The sequence below is a fragment of the Polyergus mexicanus genome, unplaced genomic scaffold (genome assembly GCF_030449975.1).
Source record: "Polyergus mexicanus isolate NDT 795.1 unplaced genomic scaffold, iyPolMexi1.0 SCAF_3, whole genome shotgun sequence".
Classification (NCBI taxonomy): domain Eukaryota; kingdom Metazoa; phylum Arthropoda; class Insecta; order Hymenoptera; family Formicidae; genus Polyergus; species Polyergus mexicanus.
Window position 1 is genome coordinate 3,602,380 of NW_027223323.1, and position 13,205 is coordinate 3,615,584.

The 13,205-nt window shown below is 37.1% G+C and overlaps 1 protein-coding gene and 1 long non-coding RNA gene across 3 annotated transcripts in view; one reads left to right on the plus strand and one right to left on the minus strand.

Moving 5' to 3' along the window:
* Positions 1–4,695, minus strand: part of Ntan1 (N-terminal amidohydrolase 1) — a 44,817-nt gene extending 40,122 nt beyond the window's left edge. For both annotated transcript variants that reach the window (XM_070316428.1, XM_070316429.1), the window contains exon 1: positions 4,059–4,695. The gene's annotated coding sequence lies outside the window, so the exon portion shown is untranslated. The remainder of the gene's footprint in view (positions 1–4,058) is intronic.
* Positions 4,696–8,461: 3,766 nt separating this feature from the next.
* On the plus strand, positions 8,462–13,178 carry LOC138931634 (uncharacterized). The gene is made up of 3 exons (XR_011446645.1): positions 8,462–8,632; positions 10,672–11,689; positions 11,767–13,178. It is a non-coding gene; the product is annotated as an uncharacterized lncRNA (long non-coding RNA).
* The last annotated feature ends 27 nt before the right edge of the window (positions 13,179–13,205 follow it).

Genomic DNA, 13,205 nt, shown 5'->3' on the forward strand with positions numbered 1-13,205 from the left:
TATAAAACACATTTTGTTTATAATCAAAAATAATAATAAAAATCGAAATTAAATATAAAACATTTTTGCGATAAATATACTACGATTATTCGAAATATCCCAAATGTATTTCAAGTTTCTTAAAATATTATGTGTATAGATATATACAATACAAACACATAATAATGATAATAAATTACCGAGAAAGCACCTTTATATAGAATAAATATAAAAAAAAAAAAAAAAAAAAAAAAAAAAAAAATCTTAATAAAAGAGAAATTTATGGAAGTTATAAAGGAAATCCATGCGACGTAAGAACATATCGATTGCGTGGTAAATAATGCAGTTTGCTTCCACTACTCCGACGAGAATGCAACAGGTTCGCGGCGAAGAGTGCCGATTGATCGCGATTCCCACGAATGCGCCGCTCACATTGTTGGAAAATCGCGGCAATTCTCGGCGAAGACGCGCGAATATAATCAACCGGCGTGAAAATTGTCGGTTCCACAATGTTGCGCGCGCAAATGAAGCCGCTAAAAATGCTTAATAAATACGACTCCGCTGAACTGTGTCGATCGGTCGGGGTCCGCGTGTAATATATTGTACGTGCGTGTGCGTAAACGGACCCCGGCGTTTTGTCAGAGACGTGCACTTATCCCATCGTGCACGCCGCCCTTTCGTTTCTGCCTTTTTCCCTTCGGTTTTCTCGCGCTCTAGCGTTTTACCTCTACCATCCCTTCTTCGCATACACACGCGCGCGCGCGCATGCACACGGGCAGACATGTACTTAAACGCACATGCGTTTTAAGTACACGCAAAAGCTATGTTTATCATTCCACGGCAGCCTTTTCAACCTACCCTCTCTTTACCCATCATTCGTTCGTCCGATGATTCTACCTTAATCTTAATACTAGCGACGTAACGTGCATCTATGCGGGGGGCGAGGGTGTAGTTATTGAAAAAATAAAGGGTTAAAAAATTAAGGCAGCGCGACAACGCAAATAATCGATTTTAAGAATTATTTAAGCAAAACTATTTTCTATTTAAACGAAATTGATTTGATAATTCTTTTAAATCTTTCGACAATTTAAAAATATTTGATAAATAGCTATTAAAGAACGAGAGAGAGAGAGAGAGAGAGAGAGAGAGAGAGAGAGAGAGAGAGAGGGAATCCACTTTTTGTATAGTGAAATCTTTGTAAAACGAACTGTTACGTTTTTTTTCAATTAAGATTAAAAGAAGTACAATAATCAAAGGTTTGATTCACACACACACACACATATAGTGAAAACGCAAGAGGTTAATATTAATTTTTCTCTCTTTTCAACAATACGATCCGTAACTGTCATGTAATTATCAGCTATATAACGTCAAAGAACCAATTTCAATAAATTAAAATATCTTACAGCACTATACACGAACCTATAACGTAATCAAAGATTACGCTTTCCCATAAGAGAAGCGTGATTGATCTATGCCTCTCTAATAAATTTCGCATAGCGAAAAAAAAAAACCATCTCGACAGGGTCGAATCATCACGCGCGTTCGCGATATTCCGGCCGAATGATTATAATAAATTCGATCGCAGCGTGCGATGCTGCGATGAACGCAGGCACGCATACACTACGAACCGCAACCGACATGCAGTGGGTCAATTCGATTTCGCCTTTAATGACTACTCGGAAAGCGGCAAAGGAGGGAGGGGGGGGGAGGGAGTCTTTTAATAACCCTTCCCCTTGAACCCCGTTCGATCGGAGGTTCGAAAGTCGCGGCAAGGTTAAGTACTTGCACTCCGCTGTCCGTCCCATGCCCTTCCTTCCGGTTTTCAACGAGTCAACAAATCGCCGCCGGTTATTCCGATTAAGATACTTATCTTTTTTTTTTTTCTCGATGACAAGATTGACGAGACGCGTTTTTTTCAGATTTTCAGAGCACGACTTCGCGAATGAGAACGAGTCTGTAAGTTTATTAATATTTAACCCTTTTTCGAATTGAGAATTGAAATGAAAAATTTTGTAGTTATATATGATATTGAAATCTATAAAGCGAGAAAGAAAGTTCTATTTTGCATTTTTAACAAATTTGTATGATTTTATCGTGTAAATTTAATAAAATTCTCTCTCTCTCTCTCTTTAAATTTAATATTTGTAATATATATATATATATATATATATATATATATATATATATATATATATATATATATAAATTCGAGATATCTATTGTTCCTTAAATAATAAAATGTAAAATATAAAATTTTTAATTCAATTTTTCTCACGCACATTGAAAGTTAATAAGAAAATATATCTAGAAATCTACAACGCAAAAAGAAGATTTGTAAGAAGACCGGACGAGAGTAATGAATAGTTTTCCTTTTGTTCCCTTTTTCAAAGTTCCAGAGAGGAAGGGGAGAAAAAGGGACACGGAGGGACAGAACGAAAGGATGGCCACTGGATAATTTCATGTCGGCGAACGTACTGCATATGCAAGTGCCACTGCAGTCACGACATGACGAGTGGCTATGTTCGCTATTGTGTATGTCGACACGTATATTACCTTCGGAAAGTTCCCCACGCATGTATAATAAAAGAGATGACAAAAACTTATATTTCTGTGATATCGCCGCGAATATAAAAATCACACATACGGAATAAAAGAAATATATATAAAGTTAAGGGGCGATTTTATTTCTAAAATTTCCGATTACTATTGCTATAAAAAAATTTCTGTACATACATTGTACATAATACGCATACACACACATTATCAATATTTGGAAACTTTGATGGTTATATACGTTGTACGCGAATCTTATAAATCAACGATATCGTATACTCCGTTTTGATTTCATTGTTTGTGAATTTCTTACTCCATCTTGAGCTACGAGCATACGCATAATTTGTATTTACGATTAGAGGAACATTTCGTAAGCGAAATATCAGAAGTGCGACCTTTGCGCGATAAAGTGCGATTGAGATAGCGTGTATTTTTCAATTCGATCATCTTTGCACGATTGCATAATGTATGATAAAAGATAATTTTGAATTTTAAATCGCATCGATGAATCGATTAATTTCGCGATCATCAAGCGTCATGTTATTGTTTAGCACAAATTCAACTCGAATTAAGATTGGAATCTGATATATATTATTTTACTTTAAATTTGCTTAAGGCTTTAAAAAATTCTTAAATATATTATAATTAATATATCTCAATTTATAAGAAATAGAAAAATCTACAAATTTTTTCAGATATTCTTCTCCTTATCGTCTTAAATATATATGTATAAAAATTATTAATGTGAAATGTAAATTTTGTAATTTAACTTTTTTATAAATTTAAAAATATTTAGAAAAAACATTTATTTCTTTTAAACTTGATCAATAAAAAGTCTTTCAAAAATATAAATCTATTCAAATTATTTCCTATATATTCTATACACAATTTTAAATAACTTTTTATATATTTACATCTTACATATTTCAAAATAATAATTTATAAATATCGTCTTCATAACTAGCGGCATATCTAACATCTAGTGTTTTAATATCGTCACGATTCAAGTTTCTTTATCACTAAACAATATACACGTATATGTATGTACATACACATTTTCATCTTCTTGCAAAACGTAAAACGAATATTCCGATACCTCAAATCGTTTCAGAGACATTCGATCATTACGCTTTCTGCGAAATCAAATCCTTAAGTGTGACTCCCCTTTAATAAAAATCTAGTTTGTAATAATAACAGTTTTTTTTCTTTCTATAAACCCGTCATTACCTTCCCAACACTAACTCAATTTCGACATTATTATGATCCCGCATGTTTTTAAATGCGCGAGCGAACGAGCCTGTGTATTATTCATATTTAAGTCTGTGTATTTTTCATACTCTCTTAAACATCGTAAAAACGCGCTATCACGTGATTGAGAAATCTCATTGCAAAATTACAATAATTAATATGTATGTACGTACTTCAAATCTTTCTCAACAATTTGAAATAAATAAGAATATTCTTGTTTTGTTTAATCTCTCTCTCTCTTTTTTTTTTTTTTTAATCAAGTGTAAGAGACTCACCAGTAAAGTTGTGCACTCCAAACGTCAGATTCCAAGGATCGTAGAGCATCAAACTCTTCGGCGGGTTGGCGAACGTGAGGAGGGGGGCAGGGCCGATGCACCCACGAGACGGGCTGTCGTAAAATGATTACGCAACACGCAACCAGTCGCGCACACGCGACGCGGGCGATTGAAAGCAAAAACGTCAGTGTCGCGACGAACCGTCACCGTCGTTGTCTGCGAGTTAGAATATTATCGAGCGTATCGTGCCGAGAGAAAGAGACGTACACGCGAATCAAACGTGCGGCGAAGATAGAGAGTGTGTGTGTGTTTATGAGAACGAGAGAGAAAGGTTGACGACGAATGTGCAAGAGAGACAAGCTCGCGTCTTGGAAAGAGAGCGAGACAAAGAGGTTATATTATGCTACAGAGGCGTTCACTCACGAAGCATCGCTTTCACAGCCGTGAGAGTAGGGCGCCTACGGCATGACAGCTGGGCAAAAAAAACCGACGAAATTCGCGAACCCGGCGCGACAACGTTCACTCGCCACACTGTCCGCGTACTGTCGAGCGCGTCTACGTTCACATGTTCATTTCGCTCGGGAGATCGCGTTCGTACGATCTCGGCCACGCTCGGCTTCGTCCGCCGCCCGGTGTCGCGCGTGAGCGCCCTCTCGAGTTGCTCAGCGGTACTATTGTACTCACTCTATATTCTATATGTATATCACTCGTCACGTCGTCACATCTAAATATGTATATATATACAATATATGTAACACACCAATATCATTGCGTAGCGCACGAAGAGAGCAATTTCTAATCTCGATGAGACTTCAATACTCGACGTCATATATAATTTTACAATTAATAGATATCAATTCTATGACATATGTATAAAAGAGATTACTTTTTCACACAAGAATATATTCATAATAAAATAATTATTTACGATAATAAATATACACATTGAAATATCATTATCTTTTGTTATGTAAAATATAAGATATGAGATGGATTTTATTTATTATCTTAAATATTTATCTCGTCACCCCCTATTCTCTCTTACGTAAATTTACATTGTATACAAATTTTTATAATTTCCATCAAATTTATATATTCTTACGAACTGCGACCTGTAGCACTTGATTCTCCTACAATGTGTTTCTGCGCGACAAGTAATCTAATAGCGAGGAATGTTATATAAAAACTTCCACGAAAAAATACGTATTATAAATATAAATATACGAGCCTCTCTCTCTCTCTCTCTCTCTGTCGTATATATAATATGTTATTTACATCATCATTCATATGGTTGATACCACTGACAGCGACAAATTCTTATCTTCGTTCGATATTGCGATCGATTAACAAATTATGCGAATTATTACGAATGTGAGAGTCACACTTGAACCGGCAAATCTTTATTAATGTAAAAGATTAGTTGTTTCCGGTCATTTTTTACGCTCTAATCTCGCGTTATCGTAAAAGCGTCAATTTACTTTTTTTAGGACAAGGAGTGAAAAATATATTTTGTCAAATGGGATACACACGTCTCATGTTTCTATCTCTTTCTCTTTTCCTCTGCATCTCGTGAATTATTTTATCCAATTATTATTTCTAGGAAAATGTTCAACTCCTTGTAATTATGTGAAGCAATTTTTATGACTAAATGTATAATAATATTACCTCTATCTCGAATAATTTTTCTCTTTCTCGCGTATGTGTAATACTTACTTCAACCGTCTGATATCTCGATAACGCAGCGCGCGCGATCTTATATGTATATGTATATATATATATATCCCGATAAAAACGTCACCCACAAATAGATGACCGTAATTTGATGGGTTATGAAAACACTAAGCGTTGAAGTCACTATACGCACGCGACAAGTGACTCGACGATCTCTCCGAGCGAGCTTTCGGCGCGAAGGAGCGAGAGCGCGTTTTTTTGGCGTTCAAATCTCTCAAACTGTAATCGCGATACAATACGCTTGAAATTGCCATGATACGATGGAAGATGCATAGACGTAGGAAATATAGACTGCGCGTATCAAACGGAATGTTGCGCTAAAATTAGAAAAAGAACGCAATGTCTCGAAAGTATACTTTTATCTCTTTTAAACTAGAGAAAAATTGTTCCCATGATAACCATAGTCATGGTCAGGGTTGGGAAGTAACGCGTTATCGTTACTTGTAACGACTTGTTAACGATTTCGACGTTACTTGTAACGTCGTTACCGTTACAGTTACGTTTTTTCGGTAACGATCGTTACTTTTTTCTATTTGTAACGATAACGGTAACGTCGTTACATTTTTACAGTAACGGTAACGGATTAGCCGTTACTCTTATCGTTATTTTTTGGTTCTTTATTATCTTATATCTATTCAATAGATGTATTTTTTGAAAAATATTTTGTAGCCTTCTATCATAGGCCGCATCCCGATAGTCACTGCCAGTACTGAAAATCTATAGTGACGTAAATTATAGATTTTACAATACTGATAGCGAATATTGGAATACACTCTTAATAATATCAATATTTCTCTTATCAATATTTAAAAACAATGTTCGATAAAAATTTTCGACAAATTTGAAATTTGTAAATTACAATTTAAATTCTTATAAAGATAGGCGTATTGAAAAGTAAAGATATTAACATAAAAAATTAGAATCATTAAATAAGTTTAATATAAGAAAACGCTTGCTGTATATAGAGACTAATTTAGAGTTTTTAATTGTAACATAGATTATTACATTTAATATTGATTATTAAATAATTGTATAATCTAATAGCTTATTTTAGCATTACAAAAAACAAGAACATAACGAAAAAGTAACGAGTCGTTACTTTTTTCAAGTAACGGTAACGGTAACGCGTTACTTTTTAAAATTAGTAACGAGTAACGGTAACGAGTTTCTTTTTACAAAAATAACGGTAACGATAACGCGTTACTTTTATAGAGTAACATTCCCAATCCTGTCATGGTAACTAGACTTCTAAAACATAGAATTTTTTTTTTTCTAATTTTAGCATAACATTTGTTTGATACGCGCAGTTTTATTTCTTACGTTTATGGCTGCACCAAATTTTGTATAATTTCAAGCGATTCTCCTGCAATCGAGATAAAATCTTCCGTTTCAAGATTTAATACTTCAAAAAACGCTTAATACGAATAACATGTTATAATACTCTACTATAATGTAAGATGTCTTACGCGAAATATATCAGATCATTATAATAATTATAGATGCATTTTATCATTATACTGTTCCTCCCTCTTTCTTTATCCAATGTCCTAAAGCACATACTTGCTGCATTTTAAATATGGGAAAAATATAATAATTAGAAAACAAAACGACGATAATAATAGAACAACGAACCGAGAAATCTTTTATCGCAATTTGCTTCTATATATCTACTTGTTAATACTTCCAATGTAAACCGGTAATTTCGCGTAGAGACAAAAATGACGTCGTTAAGATTGATCGTGAGAGGGACATTATGGATCCCACGCATAATAAAAGCTGAGGCAGCTATTTAAGCCCGACAAAGTGAGTCATCGGGAACCGCGCTGCTAATACGATCAAGCTTAACGGCATCCTTTGTTTACTTCGCTCATATGTTCTTATATATTTAATCACGGTGTGGGCTCTTCCTATCGGGTGCGACGTGATGTCATCCAAGAGAAGAGAATTATACGAAATATTCACGCTCTTGTGCGTGATTCGTCATAAAAAAAGTATATTAGTCTCCGTAAATTATGCGTAAATAAAATTACCGTGTTGTTTAATCGCGATTGACAGGAATCTACTATATCTGTCAATGATATCGCGGTTCTGAGAGAAATTTGTTATGTCAACCGATGATGCGCGCGCGTTCTTTAAATCGTCGTGCATCCACCTTTACTTTGCGTCTCTCTCTCTCTCTCTCTCTATTTGCATTCCGTTCGATATATATTCCTCGTAAACAAAAGTAATAATACTTTGAACCGAAAAATTGAATCGATAGAAAATAAAAGTTATATTCTTCTCAAAGATGATATATATACAATAGAAATTTGTTACGCATTCTTTCTTTTTAAGTAATTGGACGGCCATGTGAAAAATTGATTGAAAAGTTAATTTTCAAGTTGCTTAAAAACATAAAAAGTTTCTTTAGCTCCAAATAAATTTATACGTTAATTTATTACGAGCTTTTCGCATTTCCGTGACATGTAACTTTCGTACTTGAGAGATACGATTCAAAACATAATTATTGAAAGCGGAGAAATAAAAGGGACAGAGGATTTTTACGGGGTGCAATTTGTCGTAGAGTCGGGAAACCGCCCGCGCCATCGGACGTCGTGTCGTTGTACTATCGTCCTCGTCGTTCATCGTCGCGACTTCACCCCTCTGCTCGAGCTCCGCCGGGACGACTCGGTTCAGCTCAGCTCGGCGTAGCTCGGCGGAGCTTGAAGCGCCATCGAAGATGGCGACCGAAGGGTAGGGTCGGATCGGAGACGCGCACGGCAAGGCAACCTCTTCCCCGGGTGGAGACGGCCGTGACGGATATCGGGGCGAGCCGCCCGCCCGCTCGTGTCGAAGTCGCTCCGGTGAGTAAGAGACGGCCCGCGGCCACGTTCACCTCGCTGCCGAAATATATATCACGTGTGCGCGTAGCACCTGTCGGCGGCGGCCGCGGGTAACTAACTACATCGCGCGCTTCGGCGGCGCGCCGACGAAATCTCGCGATCCCTATGCCTTTCGGTAAGTTCAATGCGCACAGATCCGTGTCACGTAGAACGTCGACGTGAAATGGGAGCAACGCGCGTGTGTATCCTGCGTGTACGTACGCGACGCGTGTGTATGTGTGCGCGCGTGTATCGTGCGCCGCGAGCTTAATCTATATACGCAGGAGAGAAAGAAAATATTGTCGAATGCGAGCTGCGTCGAGATATATGTGAGGAGAGATTGGGAAAAATCGTAAAACAAAAAAAATTTGTAATGAGACAAAATAATCTGCGAACTATTCGCTTAAATTTTTGGACAAGCTTAAGCTTTAGATTTTTGAGTCGATGATTTCTGAGTCGTGTCATTTGCATTGAAAATTACATTACTACTTTAAAGAATCACTGCTTCTCTCATTATCTGTTTTATTATACTAAACGCGATTTTATATATATTCTTATATATTCAATATATTCTTATATATTCTTATATATTCAATTAGATAAATATCTCTAATTATATATTATTTCTAAAATTTAATAGAATATCCAATACACACACACACACACACACACACAGATTTCGAACTGAATATATTAAATATAAAGGTAAAATTTCCCTGTCAAACACGTTAACGAAGGATCTCGAGTTGCGTTCCGAGTGCAATGCAATTTTGTTAACGAAGCATCATCCTAGCACGAGCGCTTTATATTTCTCGTTAGCTACGTCACACTCCTCAGGTTGCTCCAGTTTTCTCGTAAGCGTCGTCGTCAACGATAGTGACAAAAATTGATCGGCGCGGTTAGCAGATCGGGTCACGTAAAAGCATGCGAGCTTTCAATCGCGCAATGTAAATGCCCTCCGCGATCAATGCTTCCGCGTACTCGTATACAAGGTGTCCCACCATCAGCCGTGTAAAATATTAATGATTTTCAACGGGCTTGGATGCTTTATTTCTTTCACAGTGAAAACTTTCGGAAAAAGATATAGATATATTTCTGCTTTAATAATATTAAAAATTTGAAAGTATATCGGAGATTCTTCAGGATTTTCTCAAGCTTCAAGAATATAAAAATTTCCCAGACAGTACAAAAAGGCTAAAAAACATCTTAAACATATCTAAAGGACGATAAAATGTCTTTTAGGAACATATGTTGTCTCTGGATTGTTCTAAATATTTTTTCCGATATTTTATTCTATACAATATTAAATATCGTAATTGTTGATTTTTATATCAAAATCGAGTCGATTGACAAAATCGATAAATTGATAAAATGATCTATCAATTAATTGTAACTTTGTAACTTGCTACTAGTTGAACATCCTATATATGAATGTAAGAGAAACATTGCCCTTCCCGTGTTTATTTCTACTTCACTTTTTTTAGCTAAGTTTTCTATATTGGAAAATACTTAAATATTTTGTTTCCGATTTGTATATATATATTTCATTGATGTATTTCACATCGAAATGCAATTTTTAAGAAAAAAGCTAATTATGTTATTTAATATAATATATAGTATTATATATATTATATAAAGTTTGATTTGTGCTATTTGTATCTTTATCGCTATTAAAATAATAAAAAATGTTGATATATTCGTCAAAGTTGAAATTAATATGCTTTCGATATTAGTGAGAATTTTATAATAAAAGGAATCTAATTAAAAACTTTCATAATATTATAATAATATTATAATTGTGAATAATATTATTTATATAGGTAAAACTATATAATCAGAGATACTTAACACTACATTTTAATTGTTCTAATTCTTAAAGTGTTTATTTCGTCGTAATATTTTTTTGTGTATGTTTAACATTCGTAAATATAAATGAGACTATGTATTATCAATGGGACGTAATTTAATATTGCTAATTGGAACTAGCAAAGAATTGCCTCTGTATTTCTAATCTCTTTCAGATGGTGATGGGTTACTCCGATTTTCCGGTAATTCAGGATTCGAAGTCGGCATACGCAGTAGCTAAAAAACATATTAACATACAAACACACATATTAATGCACAAACTCACGTACGTTTTTCCTTTCGATATCGAGAAATAGCGATTAACGCGCTAACATCCATACTTCCTTTCCTCGTCAACATCTAGTCAGAAAGATAGAAAGAAGAAAGAAGATACAATTCGGCGAAAAAAGAAGCCTTCGATTGAGATAAGGGTCGACATATACGAGTAACCGAAACCAAACCAAAGCGTGTAAATATAGAACGAAGATAACCGAGCTGATTCACACAGAGGAATCTCGACGGTCATCCTCTTCACGAGGCGTTGCGCGCTGATATCATACCAAAGAAAAATCGATCCTATACTAAGTTCCTGTCTACTCCAACTATCAGCTGTAATGAAGTAACGACATACAAAAGCGAACAATCGATCATTCGAGATCAAATCTGAAAAAATCGATCGTGAAGTCTTTTTATCAATATTGAATTAATTAGATAAAATAATTAAGAACCGACAGATTTAATCGCGCGAAGTATCATACAAGTGTCATTAAAGTAATAGAGATTATGCTTAAGTGCAGCAAATAAAAAAGAAGCGCAAAGAAATAGATTAGCTGAGAAAATATCTTGAAAAAGCGATCAATATTATTGCGGAATGCGTTGGACGTTATCGATCTGATGTGGGACGACGATTCGAAAATTGCGACGGGTTGATCGAGTTCCCCGGTAACATCGATGCGGTGTTGGTCGGTCGAGTCAGCGTTTCCAATTCAGCGACCGCAGGAAATGACATGTGCTAAAGGACTATCTTTCACTAAAAGGACGGTTCATCGTAGTCTCTGCAAGAGTTGATGGGACGGACAAGCAGAGAACGAACGCAAAATGCACATTGTTTATTTTTATGGTCCGTTCAAGCATCGCTCTAGGGATTGAAAACCACGCTAACACAGTCAAAGAAAAAATCCCGAAAGACTCGAGGTAAGTAACTTTTAATATCTGTTAAACGAATTTTATATGGCGGTGTAATTAACACTTAAGATAATGTTTTATTATAGGAAAAATTAACAATCGATTGACGAAGCGAGAATTGAAGTTGTCAATAAGTTATACAGAGAAAGCACAACAGCTTCTAAATAAACGCAGTCTCTAGAGAGATTCAAACGCCGCTTATACTTTAAAATCAATGAGAATCAAAGACGAGATAAGCCGCGCTGTACATTTCAAATGCGTGATCTTATTCGGAAATCTCCAAGACAAATTAGCTTCGAAGTAAAGTAGACGACGATAAATGCTGCGATGAGTAGGCGAATGATAAAGTGAAAAAGGTGAAAAGTCACAGACATAAGAAAGAAAGGGTTGCGGTGATAGTCGTGCGAAGGGAGGCCAAGGACTCGTCTGGAAGAACGCGGAAAGAGCGACGGGATGGCGGAAGCGAGGGCTTAGTAAGCAAGAGAGAGAGAGAGAGAGAGAGAGGAAGGGGGGGAGGAAGAGGAGCGCTCCATCAAGAGGGGTGTACATCGGGTTGATATCGACCGAGGATTGCGCTTGCGTGGAAAAAGGCGCGAGCGCAATCGCTCCAAGAGAGCAGCAGCGTCCTCCGCGTCGAAAGACGAAGAGGAACCTCTCGTTCCCCGTCGTCAGTCGATCATCGCCCCGACGAGGAACGGGCTGCCACAGCCGCCGTCCGGGAAAGACTTCCGGCATCCTCCTGGCAGAGGCCGGCAGGGCCCCGGTGTACGACACGGTGATTCCAACGCCCGCACTGGCCCGCACTTCCGGGAGCCCGAGCTGCCCTGCCCGGGCGCGATCTCGCGGTGAGCTCGATTCCGCTCGGCACCGCGTCAGAAATCGTCACCATCACCGGGGGACGGGGAAAAACCGGCGCGAACGGTCGGGAAGGGGAGCAGGCGAGGTATATCGGGACGATAAGAACGCGATAAGCGCGCTTTATAAACGCCTGTGTGCGCGTGTACGTGCGTATCTTCTCTTCTCCTCTTCGCCTCTCTTGCTTTCTCGGCCTGACCTCGTCGTCGTTCGCGCCGATAAAAGACGAATCCAGAGGTTTCTTTGAGAACAACAACGCCGCAGCCAGTTCGGGTCTGACGATGCAACGGCGCGGTTATTAGGGCATTAAGTAACAAACGAAGTTTAATATCCGGATTCAATAGAATTCGTCAAATGTTTTGCTTCGTCGCTGATAACGCGATCGCGTCGCGTTTGTCAGATTCAATCGCACGACATAAAGCGACATCGATGCCTGGCGATTTCATCCGGTTTTATTCGGAAGTGACTTATCGTATGCATAAAAAATTCACAAGCCGAACAATCGCGATTCAGTATAAGAGAACTGTCGGGATTTATTTATAGAGAGTTTGATCTTGACCTACGTATCGTACGATATCGGATTTTGTACCTATCGGCGTAATTCTTCGGGGTAGTAACGTGTTTACGAATGTGAGCGAAGAAAAAATCGATGAACGAAGCGAATTATCTA